Source organism: Salmo trutta, chromosome 16, assembly GCF_901001165.1.
Source record: "Salmo trutta chromosome 16, fSalTru1.1, whole genome shotgun sequence".
NCBI classification, from domain to species: Eukaryota; Metazoa; Chordata; class Actinopteri; order Salmoniformes; family Salmonidae; genus Salmo; species Salmo trutta.
Genome location: NC_042972.1, coordinates 17079600 through 17100933, shown reverse-complemented (window position 1 = coordinate 17100933; position 21334 = coordinate 17079600). Strand labels below are relative to the sequence as shown.

The 21334-nt window shown below is 42.4% G+C and overlaps 1 pseudogene; it reads left to right on the top strand.

Moving 5' to 3' along the window:
* Positions 1-1265: 1265 nt before the first annotated feature.
* On the top strand, positions 1266-20461 carry LOC115151176 (uncharacterized; annotated as a pseudogene).
* The last annotated feature ends 873 nt before the right edge of the window (positions 20462-21334 follow it).

The following is a 21334-nucleotide window of genomic DNA, read 5'->3' as shown; positions in this document are numbered from 1 at the left end:
CAGTGACTGTACACATCTGATGACTCAATGGGTTTGAACACATGTAACAGCTTAATCATTGGCTACTTACAGCTGAGTGTCACTTTGGATGTTATGCCCTTATCGCTACCCTAGGGATAATACCGGATTAAAATGTACCTGATAAAAATTGGGCTGAGTAGATAATAACAAACCATTCATCTTCTTCAAACTCGGCTCTGCTGATTTTCCAGCAGGGTCGTGATGAAATGGTCTGGGAGTGTGCTGATGAGGGGGGAACTTAGTTAAAAACTAAACAGAAACCGGTCAACTACTGCATCTCAGGCAGACGGATGTAAAACCCTTCGTTGAGCATGGAATAGGACAGGCACAGAAATAAAGGAATTGCACTCACTCTGTCGACCACTTCCAAATGGGTTCTGTAAAGTTCCCCATGAGAGTAGGGAGCTACAGAACGCGGGATGTTTATCGTTGCTGTCCCCCAGGATAGCGGTATGGCATGGAGTTTCATGATGAGTTACATTGTAGAACCCATACAAATTAAAAGGGAGGTGTTGTAGACATTGTATCCGAAATATATGCCTATATTCTAGTTGAAAACAGAGGAAAATAGAGAATACAGTGACTTCCACGAAGAAATGTTCCTGAAGAATTCGTTTGTGCCCTAAAACTTTCACTACTTCTGAAATCCGTTACATCTTGCATCCTCCTGCTACTGTGAACGAAAGTCGCACATACAACGTGAACATTGTAATTGTTCTCTGATAACACAACATTGTGTAATAATATATCAAAAAATGTGTAAAGGAAAATAGACAAAAAACAGTAGGCTAAAGTTTGTACACTGTAAAAACACTGGTCATGGAAGTTGGTCATCCAAACTTCCTTGAAGACTTCCCCAAAAACTATGAAGAAAATGACAAGCTCCACCCCTAAACGTGCGTATCATCAAATCTGTTCAATGATTGGTTGAAAACACCATCTGTGAAACACCGACTGTTAATCTAAAAAAAAGTGACTTTGTAACCTTGGTGCCTTAGTATATTGTTGTTTTGTTATTTGCCGTGTCATACCTCAAGTTATTACTTTCTCTACCATAAAAATATTTTAGAAGTAACTTTTAGGGTTGTTTTCTGTAGCGCAATGCTGTGCGATGTTTATCCATGATCAGTTTGAGTTGTTGTCCTGATTCATTCTTTCAGACATAGCCTAAAATCTTTTTTTTTCTGGAGAAATGCGCGTTTTTCGGCTATTTTCTTCCATTGCACCAGGGAATTATCCCAAAAATGAACGACCAGGATATGATTACTGAATGCTCCAATGACGTCTTGGTTCAGTTTGCCGAATATTTGCACATATGTACAGGATATGTATGCGGGGGTTTTCTGGAATCATAGCAGCAGCCCTTCTGTATGTGTTTTACCTAAAGCCTATGCTTCTAACTCGACAAGTAAGTTTGTAAAGGTGATTATTATTAGTTTGTGTCATAGCACGTTGGTTGAAATGGCCAAATACTGCACTGAGAATACTAACAGCAATATTCAATAACAGTGCAGTCATAAGCGCACTATTTGGCAAACATCAATGTAATATTAGCACTATTTCAACCAATGCGTTGTAACTGTTTAACAACGTAAAATCTGGAGTAGTCCTTTTGAATACACCTCGGTAAAAATCTATCGTTCTGCCCCTGAACAAGGCACTTAAAATCTAATTGTATTGGTCACATACGCATGTTTAGCAGATGTTATAGCGGGTGTAGCGAAATGCTACCTACCCACTGTTCTCTGGGCGCTGAAGACGTGGATGTCGATTGAGGCAGCCCTCCGCACCTCTCAGATTCAGAGGGGTTGGGTTTAATGCGAAGACACATTTCAGTTGATCAACTGACTAGTGTTAGGGTTGAACTGGCTATTTGTATGCATAACCTTTATAATATACCGGGGAAGCTATGCTACAATATTAAGTATATAAAATACGGGTAAATTAAATGTTGAAGACAAGAACTACAACCGGCAACAGGAAGTGCGTCACGAGGCTGGGACCAGCCTGCACGCCGACGATAGGAGGAGCAAGTTTAAACCACGCTCCTCCTCGCTCTGACAGGCCAGCATTGAGCAGGAACTAATTCTGTCAGAGAATAAAAGAGAGAACAAAGGAGGAGTCGTTCTCTTTCCTGTTTGCCCTGCGAGGTGTCACAGAGAGACCGTATACGAACGACACATTTACCATACACGTGTTTGCATTAATTAAAGTACAGCTAAATCATTAGTTACTATGTGCTGACTATTTTGTTCTGTTACCAGAAACGAACTGTCACAACTTTAACACTAGGTATCCCCTTTCCATATTCATATAATCTATGCACTGATAGTTGAACTGTCTTCCTTTCCACCAGGACTATGATGCCAGAAGACTGTTTGAGGGAGACGACCGGGATAGGGAGAACAACCAAAGTGACTGTGTCAGCAAGAAGAGATTGAGATAAACGTCAGCTTCAAATGAGAACAAGTGTTTGTTGTTTAAAAAAACTAAACCATAACATACAGTATGTGTAAATAAAAGCTTATTTGGCTTTCATTGACTTTCCAAAACAATTCACTGTGTTTATTAATTTACCAGGAAAAGAAGCCACCCATGAGCAGCGATGTGGCTGCTTTTGCGTCACGGGCAAAGGTGGTGTACCCCATCAACCAGAAATACAGAGTAAGATCCTTTATTTAACTAGGCAAGTCAGTAAAGAACAAATTCTTATTTTATAATGACGGCCTACCCGGACAACGCTGGGCCAATTGTGCGCCGCCCTATGGGACTCCTGAACCCGGCTGGTTGTGATACAGCTTGGGATCAAACCAGGGTCTGTAGTGAGGCCTCTAGCACTGAGATGCAGTGCCTTAGACCACTATGCCACTTGGGATATCTGTTTATATTACAGACTTCATACCACAGAAGCTATAAAAAGTTCTAACCAAATCTATCCAGATTGTAACCCTAATTGGAATGTAAGTTTGCCTTCATTCCAAGAGCATGGGATGGGGTTCAAGGGATAGTTCAGCACAAATACATATTTCAATATTTCTATTTCCCTTTCCTTGAAAGCAGTCTATGGCTGAACTTTTCATTTTAAGACCACATTAAATAGGACTGAATACATCTGGCAAACTTTGACTTTGATGCGAACTGTCCCTTTAATGTCAATTCCCAACGACAGCCCTTAGCGGATGGAGCCTCCATCCCATCGCTGCACGAGCAATCCAAGCTTCCCATCCTCCCCAACGGAGTGTCCTCATCTGACTCTAGCGGAGTCACTGAGCCATGACCAGGACAGATAGATATTCAGTTAAAGGAATAATTCAGAGAAATTACATATTAAGATGTGTGTTTTCTTACCTTGAAATCAGTCTACACTCTTAGAAAAAAGGGATCCAAAAAGGTTATTTGGCTATCCACATGCGAGAACCCTTTTGGGTTCCATGTACATCCCTCTGTTGAAAGGGTTCTACATGGAACCCAAAAGGGTTACTCAAAGGTTTTTCCCATGGGGTGTATAAGAGTGTATAGACAATCCTCACTTTAATGTAGATAAACTATCCCTTGGACTGGATCATCAAAGTTCTAGCTGTGTATGATGATGTCATATTTCTGAGTACCTTTAATGCGTTCTACTGTAAGTACAAGCTGTGTTTCTAGTGTAGCTGTTATCATTGTAGATTTAAGTGCAGGATCTGCCTATACTGTCTGGCTCTGCAGGAACGTGCAGCAACACTGTTCACATGTCCTGGAGGAGAAATGTGTGCTGGGTGACCTCTTTCTTTCATCACACACTTGCAAACAATTTATAATGCTAACTGTTCATAATATGCATTGACTGACTGGTCTGTTGTGACAAAGCTCTTAAAAGAAAAGGAGAAAAAAAGCAAGAATGGACTCTACCTACATGTGTATTTATCCTACTGTTTTACCAAACTAAGCCAAATATTCATAATGTGTTATGAATGCACTTATGCCTATTATATCCCCATATAGCATTATAGGACATGATATAAGCTTTTTTTGTGCATTTCTATCGATAATACTTGCTATGCAATGTCAAATCAAATAAAAATGTATTTGTCACTTGTGCCGAATACAACAGGTAGATCTTACAGGGAAATGCTTACTTACAAGCCCTTAACCAACAATGCAGTTTTAAGAAAATACCTAAAAAAGTAAGACATAAAAATAACAAATAATTGAAGAGCAGCAGTAAAATAACAATAGTGGGGCTAAAAACAAGGGGTACTAGTACAGAGTAAATGTGCGGGGGCACCGGTGTCGAGGTAATTGAGGTAATATGTAAATGTAGATAGAGTTATTAAAGTGACTATGCATAGATAATAACAGAGAGTAGCAGCAGGGTAGAAGGGGGGGGGGGGGGGGCAATGCAAATAGTCTTCGTAGCCATTTGATTAGATGTTCAGGAGTCTTATGGCTTGGGGGTAGAAGCTGTTTAGAAGCCTCTTAGACCTAGACTTGGTGCTCCGGTACCGCTTGCCGTGCGGTAGCAGAGATAACAGTCTTTGACTAGGGTGGCTGGAGTCTTTGACAATTTTTAGGGCCTTCCCATGACACCGCCTGGTATAGAGGTCCTGGTTGGCAGGAAGCTTGGCCCCAGTGATGTACTGGGCCGTACGCATTACCCTCTGTAGTGGCTTGCGGTCGGAGGCCGAGCAGTTGCCATTCCAGGCAGTAATGCAACCCGTCAGGATGCTCTCGATGGTGAAGCTGTAAAACCTTTTGAGGAGGACCCATGCCAAATCTTTTCAGTCTCCTGAGGGGGAATAGGTTTTGTCGTGCCCTCTTCATGACTGTCTTGGTGTGCTTGGACCATGTCAGTTTGTTGGTGATGGGAATGCCAAGGAACTTGAAGCTTTCAACCTGCACCACTACAGCCCCGTCGATGAGAATGGGGGGGGGGGTGCTCGAAGTCCAGGATCTAGTTGCAGAGGGAGGTGTTTAATCCCAGGGTCCTTAGCTTAGTTTTTATTTAACTTAACTAGGCAAGTCAGTTAACAAATTCTTATTTACAATGACGGCCTACCAGGGAACAGTGGGTTAACTGCCTTGTTCAGGGGCAGAAGGACAGATTTTTACCTTCTCAGCTTGGGCATTCGGTCCAGCAACCTTTCGGTTATTGGCCCAATGTTCTAACCACTAGGCTACCTGCCGCCCCTGCCAAGCTTTGAGGGCACTATGGTGTTGAACGCTGAGCTGTAGTCAATGAATAGCATTCTCACAGTTGTTCCTTTTGTCCAGGTGGGAAAGGGCAGTGTGGAGTGCAATAGAGATTGCATCATCTGTGGATCTGTTGGGGCGGTATGCAAATTGGAGTGGGTCTAGGGTTTCTGGGATAATGATGTTGATGTGAGCCATGACCATCCTTTCAAATCATTTCATGGCTACAGACGTGAGCGCTACGGGTCTGTAGTCATTTAGGCAGGTTACCTTAGTGTTCTTGGGCACAGGGACTATGGTGGTCTGCTTCAGACATGTTGGTATTACAGACTCAGACAGAGAGAGGTTGAAAATGTCAGTGAAGACACTTGCCAGTTGGTCAGCACATGCCCAGATTACACGCCCTGGTAATCCGCCTGGCCCTACGGCCTTGTGAATGTTGACCTGTTTAAAGGTCTTGCTCACATCAGCTGCGGAGAATATGATCACACAGTCGTCTGGAACAGCTGATGCTCTCATGCATGTTTCAGTGTTATTTGCCTTGAAGCGAGCATAGAAGTTATTTAGCTCATCTGGTAGGCTCGGGTCACTGAGCATGTATCAAATGTTGGTGGGTCAAAATCTCAAGACGATATCTCCCTTACTTCTCCTGTTTCCTTGTGGTAGCTCTTTCTCCAAATTCTCAGAATTATACTCAGCGGTCGGTTTCCAAGATAAAAAGGATTCAGATTTTTACATCAATGTCTTCTCCTGCAGGATATACTGATATACTGTGGCACGAAAAAATATGTGAACCCTTTGGAATTGGCTGGATTTTTTGCGCTAAATTGGTCATCAAATTTGATCTGATCTTCATCTAAGTCACAACAATAGACAAATATAGTGTGCTTAAACTAATAACACAAATTATTGTATTTTTCTTGTCTATATTGAATACATAATTTAAACATTCACAGTGTAGGTTGGGAAAAGTATATGAACCCCTAGGCTAATGACTTCTCCAAAAGCTAATTGGAGTCAGGAGTCAGCTAACCTGGAGTCAAATCAAATGAGACGAGATTGGAGATGTTGGTTAGAGCTGCCTTGCCCTATAAAACACATTCACAAAATTTGAGTTTGCTATTCCCAAGAAACATTGCCTGATGTGAACCATGCCTCGAACAAAAGAGATCTCAGAAGACCTAAGATTAAGACTTGTTTACTTGCATAAAGCTGGAAATTGTTACAAAAGTATCTCTCAAAGCCTTGATGTTCATCAGTCCACGGTAAGACAAATTGTCTATAAATTGAGAAAGTTCAGCACTGTTGCTACTCTCCCTAGGAGTGGCCCTCCTGCAAAGATGACTGCAAGAGAACAGCGCAGAATGCTCATTGAGGTTAAGAAGAATCCTAGAGTGTCAGCTAAAGACTTACAGAAATCTCAGGAATGTGCTAACATCTCTGTTGACGAGTCTACGATACGTAAAATACTAAACAAGAATGGTGTTCATAGGAGGACACCACGGAAGAAGCCACTGCTGTCCAAGAAAAACCTTTCTGCACGTCTGATGTGCACCTGGATGTTCCACAGCGCTACTGGCTCAATATTCTGTGGACAGATGAAACTGCAGTTGAGTTGTTTTGAAGGAACACCCAACACCTTGTGTGGAGAAACAAATGCACAGCACACCAACATCAAAACCTCATCCCAACTGTAAAGTATGGTGGAGGGAGCATCATGGTTTGGGGCTGCTTTACTGCCTCAGGGCCTGGACAGCTTGCTATCCTTGACAGAAACATGAATTCTCAAGTTCATCAAGATATTTTGCAGGAGAATGTTAGGCTATCTGCCAATTTAAGCTCAACAGAAGTTGAGTGAAGCAACAGAATAGCTTCAACAGTAGAAAATACACCTTCTGTAGTGGCCCAGTCAGAGTCCTGACCTCAACCTGATTGAGATGCTGTGGCATGACCTCAAGAGAGCAGTTCACACCAGACATCCCAAGAATATTGCTGAACTGAAACAGTTTTGTAAAGTGGAATGGTCCAAAATTCCTCCTGGTCGTTGTGCAGGTCTAATCTGCAACTACAGAAAACGTTTGGTTGAGGTTATTGCTGCCAAAGGAGGGTTCACATAAATCCAAGGGTTCACATACTTTTCCCAGCCTGCACTGTGAATGTTTACACGGTGTGTTAAATGAAGACATGAAAACATATAAAACGTTGTTTGTGTGTTATTAGTTTAAGCAGACTGTGTTTGTCTATTGTTGTGACCTAGATGAAGATCAGATCAAGTTTTATGACCAATTTATGTAGAAATCCAGGTATTTCCAAAGGGTTCACATACTTTTTCTTGCCACTGTATGTTTACATTCTGAAATAAGGATTGTCTCTTTAGTGATATTTCTCTCTCTTGTCATTGTAGGAACTGGATGCATTGAAGAAAGAACTGTCAACCAGGCTATTTGCCTTCTAGAGAAACAAAGATCTAAGTTCAGACACTTGTAGTCTGGAGGAGACCCAAAAGAACCCAGAAAGACCTATTGGAGCCCGGCCTTCAAATGGTACCCAAGTAGACTAGCACAATCAAACCTTTCAACACGCATAGTATGTAATTCACATTATACAAATTGAAACACCAAATCTGAACCATATTATTTGCTCAGGCAAGTAAGACGTGATTTAAAATGGGGGGAATTAAGTTTATGGGGAAACTTTTAAAAATACATCTTGAAGTTTGTGGGAATTTTTTTCAGAAAAAGATCTTAAAGTTTGGTGGGAACCTGTAAGTACTGTATGTGTCGCTCCACAGACAAAGGGCTTTAGCAAACAGGTGGCAGGTGGCCAGAGACTGCTGGGCAGGTCCAGTATTCTCCCTAGAAATGAGACCCAGGATGTTATCCACACCCTCATCCACTGTCTCCTATTGGTGGAAAACCAGTTGACTGAGACTCAGGCCGCAGACATGAAGGTGAGATACTGTAAGAATGAGTCAAAATAAGGGAGAGACATCATCTCTACTCAATACATTTCTATCTGGACGTTCTGTAACGTTGCAGTCTTCTGTATAGGCCCCAGGTTTCACTCATCATGGGTCGTATTCATTAGGTACCAAACTGAAGAAAATGGACTGAAACAAGGAGGGATAACCTGGACTTGATCAATAAGAACCACTTGTTTTTGCTTTCCATTATAAAACATTTTGCTACAGTGTGCCTTAATGAATACATCCCCATTTTTAATACTGTTTGTTTGACCCGCTCTAGGTATGGCATGCACGTATCCAGTATTATAGGCTTCTCAGATCTAGCTACACAAGTCAATTTAAATTTGATCAAATTTATTCATAAAGTCTTTTTTACATCAGCAGTTGTCACAAAGTGCTTATACTGTAACCCGAACTAGACCCCAAAGACATTGCAAAAACAAAAGCAATGCCAAGGCGGTAAGGCTTGTTTCTAGATCCATATCTCTCTTCCCACCGGCTCTCCCAGAGGACACAGGAGAAGCTGCTGTGGTGGGAGGAGCTGAAGGGTGTGCTGCGGGCCTAGCAGGCCCTGCTCTGGCAGGAGGCATCCCTCAGACAGGGCCTAGTGGCCCGAGGCCTAGAGCAGCTGAACAGTGACGGACACCTGACCTTCGCCACCATGGAGAAGACCCTGGCCGAGCTGCAAGCTGCCCTGACCGATGGGCTCCAGCACTGCAGTGAAGGTGACTCATGACGCAGACACAGATGCATACTAGTTTTTCGTTAATCTGTAAGTGCACTGCTAACCGTGGGATTCCTGACACATTATTGTTATTGGCCATCAACTCCAAATAGCCAACCGGTGAAGCAAAGAAACTGGTGTGTGTTTTTAACAAAAGAGTGACCTCCTTGAATTCAATATCAGGTCAAATATTGTGTAGTAGATTAGCATTCTAGTTCATGTGAAATCAGTACCCAGAGGGTAGAATTTGGAACATAGTGTCATAATGACGTCTTTGCAACCAGTTATGCCCACTGGGAAGTTGTGTAATTCTGTAATACCCTGCTGGACGTCCCTCCTGAGGAATATGGTGGCAATCTTTCAGTATTATGTGGCCTAGTTCCTCATCTTAAATGAACTGGTCTTAAAATAGCCTATTTTACAGCCTCTTCTCCATTGCTAACAAGATTGAATCAAATAAATGTATGGAAGTCTCAAGTGATTAGTCACCAATGCAAACCAAAATAAAATATCATTGTATAGTAATACAGTTTTGACATAGGGAAAGGGGGATACCTAGTCAGTTGTTCAACTGAATGCATCTCCCACATTTAACCCAACCCCTCTGAATCAGAGAGGTGCGGGGGCTGCCTTAATCGACATCCATGGCACCTAGGAAACAGTGCTTTGCTCAGGGGTAGAAGAAAATATTTTTACCTTGTCAGCTCTGGGATTCAATCCAGCAACCTTCCGGTTACTAGCCCAATGCTCTTCTAACCACTAGGCTACCTGCCGCCCCATCATAAGTACATTTGTAGTAATGAAATGTACTACTCGACTATAAATGGTAAGTGCATAATGATACACAGAAGAATTAAGTGAATTGTGTTAAACTGGTCATATTCTGTGCCGAATCAGCAACTTAGTGTAGTAGCATTGTGATCAAAACTACATGTAACTTCATTTTTGATACAGAATGCAGGGGTAAAGACCAAGGAGCTTGAGTATGAAAAGTGCAAGAAGATCGACTCCAAGAAGAAGAAGCTCTTGAGGAGTCAAGCGAAGGAGAGAAGCCGTGTCTTGGATTCTGCACAGACTCACAGTGACCCACAGGAATTTGTGAAGGTCAATATCTCTCTTTTAGTAGGCTCATTCGTTCCGTCATGTGGCCAGCGCCACAACAATAGTAGTAGTAAACTACTGTTCACGTTGATCTATTCAATCACTTCACTATAAAGGCTACTTTGGATGAGGGCCACCTCTGTGTAAGTCTATAACAGTTATCCAGTCTCATTACATTACATTGTTAATTGCTCCTGATAGCTGCATGCTCCAGGTTTAACAGTTACATTTTCCTCTCCAGTTGTATCAAGAGCAGGTAGCCAGTGGTTAGAGTGTTGGGCCAGTAACTGTAAAGGTTGCTAGATTGAATCCCTGAGCAGACAAGGTAAAAATCTGTTGTTCTGCCCCTGAAAAAGGCAGTTAACCCACTGTTCCTAGGCTGTCATTGTAAATAAGAATTTGTTCTTAACTGACTTGCCTAGTTAAATAAAAAAATATTCTGAAACAGCAGAGCAGTGACTTGGAGCTGCAGCAGGATGGTAGAGTGGCAGAGGCAGTCTGGGGTCTTTGGAGGGTAGGTTGTCATTAATGGTACACTACATGATCAAAAGTATGGGGACATCTGCTCAGTTGAACATCTCCTTCCAATATCATGGGCATTAATATGGAGTTAATCCCCCCTTTGCTGCTATAACAGCCTCCACTCTTATGGGAAGGCTTTCCACTAGATGTAGGAACATCGCTGTGGGGACTTACTTCCATTCAGCCACAAGCGCATTAGTGAGGTTGGGCACTGATGTTGGCGATTAGGCCTGGCTTGCAGTCGGTGTTCCAATTCATCACAAACCTATTTGATGGGGTTGAGGCCATAGCTCTGTGCAGGCCAGTGAAGTTCTTCCACACCGATCTTGACAAACCATTTCTGTATGGACCTTGCTTTGTGCACAGGGCATTGTCATGCTGAAACAGGAAAGGACCTTCCACAAAGTTAGTAGCACAGAATTGTTTAGATGCTGTAGCATTAAGATTTCCCTTCACTGGAACTAAGGGGCCTAGCTCAAACCATGTAAAACAGCCCCAGACCATTATTCCTCAACCAAACTTTATAGTTGGCACTATGGATTGGGGCAGGTAGTGTTCTAATGGCATCCGGCAGACCCAGATTTGTCCTTCGGACTGCCAGATCGTGAAGCTTGATTCATCACTCCAGTCCAATGGCGGTGAGCTTTACACCACTCCAGCCGATGCTTAGCATTGCGCATTGTGATCTTAGGCTTGTTTGCAGCTGCTCGGCCATGGAAACCCATTTCATGATGCTCCCGACTAATAGTTCTTGTGCTGTTGTTTCTTCCAGAGACAGTTTGGAACTCGGTAGTGAGTGTTGCAACCGAGGACAGATGGTTTTTACGCACTTCAGCACTCGGCGGTCCTGTTCTGTGAGCTTGTGTGGCCTACCACATTGTGGCTGAGCATTGTTGCGCTTAGACATTTCCACTTCACAGTAACAGCACTTAGAGCTCTAGCACTTACAGCTCTAGCACAGCAGAAATTTGTTGAACTGACTTGTTGGAAAGGTAGCATCCTATGACGGTGCCACGTTGAAAGTCACTGAGCTCTTCAGGAAGGCCATTCTACTGACAATGTTTGTCTAGGGAGATTGCATGTGTTGTGACTTTACTTTCATTAATCTGTTAGTTATCTAATCAACTAACTTTTTAATTGTTACCCGATTAAATTAATCATGTAACAATTAACTCATTCGAATTTGGGGCACCACGAGAGCAGTTCTTTAAAGAGTTACAATCTACCGAATTAAACTCTAAAGGTCTTATCACATCCATAAACAGTCAACTTATTAATCATAACCTCGTATCATATCATCATTCTGAACAGTATCTGCAAAAACCTGTATCTGCAAAAACCTGAGCCTTACTTATGATTCAGTACTACACAAATTGGTTTAATTATTTATTTACTAGCTAACTAAATGGTAACACAGGATAAACATACACACTTAATACATTAGAAACAGGTCACTAGTGGACTGACACAATATGGCAGCTTGTTACAAAAGAGGGGGGCAGAGAGGGACAGAGACATAGTACGTTTAGAAACTACTCTCACAGTAATCATATACTTTGCACACGAACCACCGCCCGTTTGGAGTAAGAAATCATGAATGTATTTACATGTAAATGCCTTGGTTCTTCGTGTATTTCTGTCGGAACCAGGCCGCCTTGGAAATGGATTTCAGCCTCTGCTGTCGTCCGGTATCCGGTGACAGAGTTTATTCTGCTTCCATTCGCTCTGGAAGATGCTTATTTGAAGATAGGCTAGCCAGCCGTGTCGATGGTTCTCAGGGTGATGAGAATAACATACTAAGGTGATTTGAGAAGAGTAGTAGAATGGTCCCACTTAAATTTGCTTCTCTAGATACTTTACTTAGGACAGCTAATCAGCAGTACCAGTGATTGTCCGGGAGGTGACTTTATCGTCTCTACCTCGCGTTGAGATTGAGTTCGAACCACTTTGGATGTGAGCTGCAGCTCCACGTCTTTCTAGTCTGATATGTTCATTCTTAACCCATTTTTTTATACAGTTCATTCAAAAGGGCGGTTCCGTCAGGCTGACACACTCTCTGACCTCACTCAAGGGGGCGGTGAATACTTACTTGAACAAAGTTATAGAAACAATTTCCTCTTATAGTTTCTAAAATCACATCCCTCTCTTAACAAAAACACTCATCATTTTTCATATTTCATGCACAACGCATCGGAAGGACACTTCACACTTATAGTGTGTATACTTTTCAAGTTACAGTATATCCTTTATAACATTTTTAATGACATCACAAAATAACAACCGAAATGACATTATTATTATTCTTTAGATCGCCTCTGACCATTCCCCACATTCTATGTTAGAAATATTTTTCCAGTATTTGTTTTAGAACGTGTTAGAGTTTTGGCGGGAAAAGTGTCTGAAACAAAGGCACATTCCTGTGTTGATCATTGGAGAGGGAGATAGGTGAATGTTCTGTCCTTGATTTACAACAGGGTGTGAGCTGTCAACTCCCACCAGTTCCCTTCTCCCCCATCTGTGGGTGAGAGAGGGTCTGCTGGAAGTAATTTGTTGCCAAGCTGATCTGACCCATTTGGATCCTTACAGGACAGTCATGACACATGGCTGGCTGTGTGTTCGATTTTATACAACTGTCAGCAACGGGTATGGCTGAAATAGCCAAATCCACTAATTTGAAGGGATGTCCACATACTTTTGTATATATAGTATATTTCATGTAGAACCCACCTAACGTCACAATATGACAACATGACGTCATAGTCGCAACACAATCAGAACGATTGGGAACTATTTCGCGCTGGGAAGATTTTTACATGACACCACCCAACTTTTTAACCTATTGTATGCGTTTTGTATGCGTTTTGTACTGTTTACTTCATTCGACCTGGTCAAAGAGGTTGAGGAGTCCCCTCGTTTTTGTCTATTGATATACCCTAGCCAATACCCCCAAGCAGTCAGCATTCGCCTTGTAGCACTGGTCTTTCTTATTTCTCATGGTATATCACACATGCTTTAGTATCTCCAGAGGCATCATGCCAGACCAGGATCAGAGGCTATGGTTGGATCAAGATGGTGACCTGGCTGCACTGCTGCAGCAGGCAGAGGCCAATGCCAAACGGCAACTGGAGGGCCTACGGGCTCAGCTGGAACAAGATGGACAGGTAGGAATTCTTCCAGACCTAGAAATGTAATGAATAGAGCTGACTCAATTTCTTATTTTACCTGACAGACATCCTTTCTGCTCAATACATTTCTATCTGGACGTTCTGTAATGTTACAGTCTACTGAACAAGCCCCAGGTTTATCTCATCATGGGTCGTATTCATTAGGTACCAAACTGAAGAAAACGGAGTGAAACAGGGAGAGAATACCTGGACCAATAAGAACCACGTTTTTGCTTTCCATTATAAAAAGTCTTGCTACTTTCTGCCTTAATGAATACACCCCTGGTTTTAATACTATATTTCTGTTTGACCCGCTGTTGGTATGGTGTGAGGAGGTGGCCCTGGCCTTCCTCAGACACCTAGATGAACAGCAGTTGAAGATCCTCAGAGGCATGGTGGTCAGACAGAGGTACGTGCTGAATTTATTATTATTTTTTAAATTTAACTAGACAAGTCAGTTAAGAACAAATTCTTATTTACAATGACAGCCTACCCTGGTGACGCTGGGCCAACCTTGCACCGTCCAATCACAGCTAGATGTGATACAGCCTGGATTCGAACCAGGGACTGTAGTTTGAAACTGAGATGCAGTGCCTTAGACCACTGCACCACTCAGGAGGCCACAGGTGAACCAGGGAGCCACATCAATCCATGCTTTTGCCTGGCAGGTGTGCCAAAGTATATAATAGAATATTCATAATTGACAACTTAATAGATTTAATACAATATGTTTAAGTGTGTTTAATGTACATTATATGATTCAGTGTCTTTGAAATCAATGACAAGATATGCATGTGGACATATTGACCTATCACTATTCTGTTCTATTTTGATCTGTTCTATTCTAACCCAGCCACGAGGGGATGTTGATCGAGAATAAACAGTAACTACTGCTGGCTGCGGTGCAGAGGCACTTTTTGGCCAGACACTTCTGCCTAAGGGTCCTGAAGGAGATGAGGCTGTCCAAGCTCAAGGTGCTGTCTCAGAGTGACTTCAGGTCCCTACTGGCTCTAGTGAACCAGACCCAGGCAACAGTCAGCCCAACAAAATCCAAAGCTTAGCATCAGGTCCAGTAACACTTCCACTTACAACAATAATAAACTATACTGAACAAAAATATAAATTGTTTGTCCCGTTTTCCATACGCGTATTTCTCGCAAATTTTCTGCACAAATTTGTCTACATCCCTTTTAGTGAGTATTTCTCCTTTGCCAAGATAATCCATCCACCTGACAGGTGTGGCATATGAAGAAGCTGATTATTAAACAGCATGATCATTACACAGGTGCTAGAGACAATAAAATGGCCACTGTAAAATGTGCAGTTTTGTTACACAACACAATGCCACAGATGTCTCAAGTTTTGAGGGAATGTGCAATTGGCATGCTGACTATAAGAATGTCCACCTGAGCTGTTGCCAGAGAGTTGAATGTTAATTTCCCTACCATAAACCACCTCCAACGTTGTTTTAGAGAATTTGGCAGGTTGTCCAACCATCCTCACATCCACAGACCACTTGTAACCACACCATCCCAGGACTTCCACATCTGGCTTCTTCACCTGCGGGATCGTCTGAGACAAGCCACCCCGCCAGCTGATGAAACTGAGGAGTATTTCTGTCTGTATTAAAAATGTACTGATTGGCTGGGCCTGGCTCCCCAGTGAGTTGGCTCCACAGGCCCACCCATGGCTGCGCCCCTGCCTAGTCATGTGATATCCATAGATTAGGGCCTAATACATTTATTTCAATTGACTGATTTCCTTATATGAACTGTAACTTAGTAAAATCATTGAAATTGTTCCATCTTGCGTTTACATTTTTGTTCCGTTTATTTCTTACAACAATACAACCTTCAAAAGCATAAGGAGATGAAGACGTTAGTTTTGTCCAGAGTTTCTCAAGCCATTCCCAGGCGGTGCACATTTCTGTTCCAGCGCAAACATGTCTAATTGCCTAGCCCTTGATTAGTTGAATCAGGTGTGTTAGTGGACACTCTAAGATCCCCCTAGGAACTAATTGACAAACTGCTTTAGAGGCATTCACTGAGTATACAAAACATTAAGAACACCTGCTATTTCCATGACATAGATTGACCAGGTGAATCCAGGTGTAAGCTATGACTCTATATTGATATCACTTGTTAAATCCACTTCAATCAGTGTAAATGAAGGGAAGGAGACAGGTTAAATAAGGGTTTTTAAGTCTTGAGACAATTGAAACATGGATTGTGTATGTGTGCCGCTCAGAGGGTGAATGGGCAAGACAAAATATTTAAGTGCTTTTGAACAGGGTATGGTAGTAGGTGCCAGGCGCAACAATTTGTGTCAAGAACTGCAACGCTGCTGGGTTTTTCACGCTCAACAGTTTCCCGTGTGTATCAAGAATGGTCCAACACCCAAAGGACATCCAGCCAACTAGACACAACTGTGGGAAGCATTGGCGTTACCATGGACCAGCATCCTACTGGAATGCTTTCAACACCTTGTAGACACCATGCCCCGACTAACTGAGTCTCTTTTCAGGGCAAAAGCGGGGGTGCAACTCAATATTAGGAAGATGTTCCTAATGTTCGCTATACTCCGTCCAACTATGGCTCTGTTTGAGACTGTCAAGTTGTCCCTGTCACCTTGTCACTGTGCTCTGTCACTCACCTCCCTATGTCTCCATCTCTCCTTCCAACAGGATCTCAGTGCCAGAATCGCCAAGACGCACCTGGGACTGGAGACACAGCTGATTGGCCATCGTTTTCAGCAGGAAACTGGAGACGGAGGCGGAGTTCCTGCAGGCCAACATCCAGCTGCTGGTGGGACACGCCCTCAGCCAGAGCCTCTGGCAGCAGATGGATCAGGACCCTCCCAGTTCCCCGCCCCAACCTGACCACAGCAGGAATGTACCAGATCCTCTGACCTCATCCAGAAACAACCCCTCGGCCACTGTTTCCTAAACTCGGTCCTGGGGACCCCAAGGTGTGCACGTTTTGGTTTTTGCCCTAGCACTACACAACCGATTCAAATAATCAAAGTTTGATGATGAGATGATGATGTGCGTCTATATCTCGCTGGGTTTTTGTAGAATCACTTTGTGACATCTGCTGATGTAAAAATGGCTTTATAAAAAACATTTGATTGATTCATTTAGTTAATTATTTGAATCAGCTGTGTAGTATTAGGGCAAAAAACAAAATGCACACCCCTTAGGGTCCCCAGGGCTGAGTTTGGGAAATGCTGCCCTAGTCCCTACCCCCTAGGCCAGACATGGGAAAACTACGGCCCATGTGATTATTTTGGATTAAAGTTGAATGAATAAAACCAGCTAGAAATGAGAAGTGACCTAGGCCTATATGTGTTTTAATAACCACCCATTTTGCCATAGATGGGATATGTGATCTATTCTCATTGTTTATGCTTTGTGTATGTGTAGAGCCAGCTGACGGTGGTGGCCTCAGCGTGTATATGTGACCAGGGATACGCTTAGTGCTCTGGTCACCAGTTACTACTCTCAGATCCAAGGCATCACCAAGGGCCTTCAGCAGCAGCACTCTAACAGGGCCAGAGATGAGATCTAGATTATATTATAAACTGGGTGGTTCGAGCCCTGAATGCTGATTTGCTGACAGCCATGGTATGTCAGACCGTATACCACAGGTATGACAAAACATGTATTTTTACTGCTCTAATTACGTTGGTAACCAGTTTATAATAGCAATAATTCACTTTGGGGGTTTGTGGTTTATGGCAAATATACCACGGCTAAGGGCTACACACAATACTCCATAATGACAAAGCAAAAACAGTTTTTTGGAATTATTTGCAAATTTATAAATAAATAAAAAATAATATTACAGTTACATAAGTATTCTGACCCTTTACCCAGTACTTTGTTGAAGCACATTTGGCAGTGATTACAGCCTCGAGTCTTCTTGGGTATGATGGCTATATTTGGGGAGTTTCTCCCAATCTTCTCTGCAGATCCTCTCAAGCTCTGTCAGGTTGGATGGGGAGCATCCCTGCACAGCTATTTTCAAGTCTCTCCAGAGATGTTTGATTGGGTTCAAGTCCAGGCTCTGGCTGGGCCACTCAAGGACATTCAAAAACTTGTCCCGAAGCCACTCCTGCGTTGTCTTGGCTGTGTACTTGGAGTCGTTGTCCGGTTGAAAGGTGAACTTTCGCCCCAGTCTGAGGTCGCTCTGGAGCAGATTTTCATCAACGATCTCTCTGTACTTTGCTCCATTCATCTTTGCCTCGATCCTAACTAGTCTCCCTGTCTCTGCCACTGAAAAACATCCCCACAGCATGATGCTGCCACCACCATACTTCACCGTAGGAATTGTGCTAGATTTCCTCTAGACGTGACACTTGGCATTCAGGCCAAAGAGGTCAATCTTGGTTTCATCAGACCAGAGAATCTTCCCTGTAGCTCAGTTGGTAGAGCATGGTGTTTGCAACACCAGGGTTGTGGGTTTGATTCCCATGGGGGGCCAACACAGAAAAAAAATACAAAATGTATGAAATTGTATGAAATGTATGCATTCACTACTGTAAGTTGCTCTGGATAAGAGTGTCTGCTAAATGATGTAAATGTAAAAATGTAAATGTTTCTCAAGGTCTGAGTGACTTTAGGTGCCTTTTGGCAAAATCCAAGCAGGCTGTCATGTGCCTTTTACTGAGGAGTGTCTCCTGTCTGGCCACTCTACCATAAAGGCCTGTTTGATGGAGTGCTGCAGAGATGGTTGTCCTTCTGGAAGATTCTCCCATCTCCACAGATGAACTCTGGAGCTCTGTCAGAGTGACCATCGGGTTCTTGGTCACCTCCCTGACAAACCCCCTTCTCCCCCAACCGCTCAGTTTGGCCGAGGCTGCCAGCTCTAGGAAGAGTCTTGGTGTTTACAAACTTCTTCCATTTAAGAATGATGGAGGCCAATGTGTTCTTGGGGACCTTCAATGATGCAGGCATTTTTTGGTACCCTTCCCCAGATGTGTGCCTTGACACAAACCTGTCTCAGAGCTCTACGGACAATTCCTTCGACCTCATGGCTTGGTTTTTGCTCTGATGTGCACTGTCAACTGTGGGACCTTATATAGACACGTGTGTGTCTTTCCAAATCATGTCCAATCAGTTGATTTTACCACAGGTGGACTCCAATCAAGTTGTTGAAACATCTCAAGGATGATCAATGGAAACAGGATGTTCCTGAGCTCAATTTCAAAGTCTCATAGCAAAGGGTCTGAATACTTATGTAAATAAGGTATTTCTGTTTTACAGTTTTTTTATACATTTTCAAACATTTCTAAAAACCTGTTTTCGCTTTGTCATTATGGGGTATTATGTGTAGATTGCTGAGGATTTTTTTTATTTAATCCATTTTAGACTAAGGCTGTAATGTAACAAAATGTGGAAAAAGTCAAGGTGTCTGAATACTTTCCGAATGTACTGTATACCACACCCCGTCGGATCTTATTGCTTAATTCTACTCTACTCTATTTGAGTTGAATGGGGGCGTTTCATGCAGACAGAGTAAGCGCACTGTCTGTAAGGGCTAAATCCTAAATGGAGATACTATGGCCTTTTCTCAATTGCATAATCCTCGCATCCTTTCTCCTTGTTGCCTTCTCAAAACTCAATGGATGAAAAAAACAGAGGTCCCTCCCCTCTGACCGTCTTTTACAATTGGTTTTGAGAAGGAGACGAGGAGCGAGGAAGCAAGGAGTATGCAATTGAGAAAAGGCCACTGTATGCATAACTCAAAATGTAATGTAACTCACGCGTCTTCAATTGATTGAATTTGGGCCTAAATTAATACGGCTGTCACTGTCACAAAGGGGTGGAAACGACGAGAGAGCAGCCCTCAGATTAACAAGGCCCTGCTGAAGGAGCTGGTCAACTGGGGGAGAAAGCCCATGTCCACTGAGTTTCACCAGAGGTACTGTTTCTCTACTAATCAATTGTTGTTAACATATTTTATTCCTTTGTATTCTCTCTTATGTCTTGGCATGCCAACAAACAAACATGAGCTGGCTACATTTTAAGCATGTGCTGATTAAATACTGTATGTACAGACCTGGATTCAAATAGTATTTGTAAAATACTCTGAGTGTTTGTTTGATTGAGCCTGCCTGGGGTGGGCAGGGTTTGCACTTTTCGGAGTATTCCCATTGGTTCCATTGCAGCCAGGCAACCTCAATCAAGTGCAGCTAAAGTTCACATAAAAAAGCTAAATAAAACAAATATTACTTGAATCCAGGTCTGATACTGTGAATATATTATACAGAGAAAGGCTCACTCTTTTTCATTGTACGCTACAAACAATACTTATATAGAGTTGAACTGCAGAAGAAGAGGATGTTGGAACAGTATGACTTGGAGCTGGAAGTTGCGTGTGAAACTTTGAGAGCAGGAAGTTATCCCAGCAAAAAAACATGGAGAAATTCAAAGGACAGTTACAGGTAAGAACCACTCTATACAACCTGAATGACATTGTGGTTCTTGATTATGATCATTTAGATGTGAAAGCAGAGAATGTTCGTAAGAGTTGGCAAACATTTTATTTGAAGAATGATATATAGTTTACTAATGGTTAACAAACTATTTATGAAAAAACAGTAAATTAGCAGCCTTACCAACAGTTGCATAATGCATTTTTGTGTTTGCTCCATCAGGAGGCAGAAGAGGCCTTCATAGCTAAACTGTCTGCCTTAGCCCGGATCCCACTATCCTGCAAAGAGCTTGATACTGAAGATGACATCATAGGCAAGGACTTACAGCATGCTATACTACACTACACTGCACTATAAAAGTAGAAGCTACCACACAGTTTTCTTCTTTATTTTATGATACTGTTTGTGAGTACTAATTGCATTATCAATGTCACATTTTTACAGAGGAGGAGAGTCCGACATTGAATCCAACATTCTGGAAGTGGCGGGAGCGTGAAACTCTGCTCACCAATCCAACACTAGACAATTGGAACACAACAATGTTTAATTAATACCTGAAAGTGTAGCTCTGTGATGGAGGGGGGGGGGGGGGGGGTGTACTGGGCATTTTCGCTGTTTTCACGGGTAATATAACCCTTTTTAAAGCTCTTTATGTAAAATCTTTTTTTTTTATCATCCCAAATGTAATGCTGCCATTTTCTGGTGCATGTAAATAAAACAGAAAAAAATAACTGTATATTACTTGATCTGTATCACTGCATATACACTGAACACAAATATAAATGTAAAGTGTTGGTCCTGTGTTTCATGAGCTGAAATAAAAGATCCCAGAAATATTTCATATGCACAAAAAGCTTATTTCTCTCAAATGTGTGCACAAATGTATTTACACTCGTTAGTGAGCATTTTTCCTTTGCAAAGATAATCCATCCATCTGACAGGTGTGGCATATCAATAAGCTGATTAAACAGCATGATCATTACACAGGTGCACCTTGTGCTGGGGACAATAAAAGGCCACTCTAAATGGTGCAGTTTTGTCACACAACACAATGCCACAAAAGTTTTGAGGGAGCTTGCAACTGCCAGGCTGACTGCAGAAATGTCCACCAGAGCTGTTGCCAGAGAATTGAATGTTAATTTCTCTACCATAAGCCACCTCCAACTTCGTTTTAGAGAATTTGGCAGTATGTCCACATATAACCACACCAGCCCAGGACCTCCACATCCG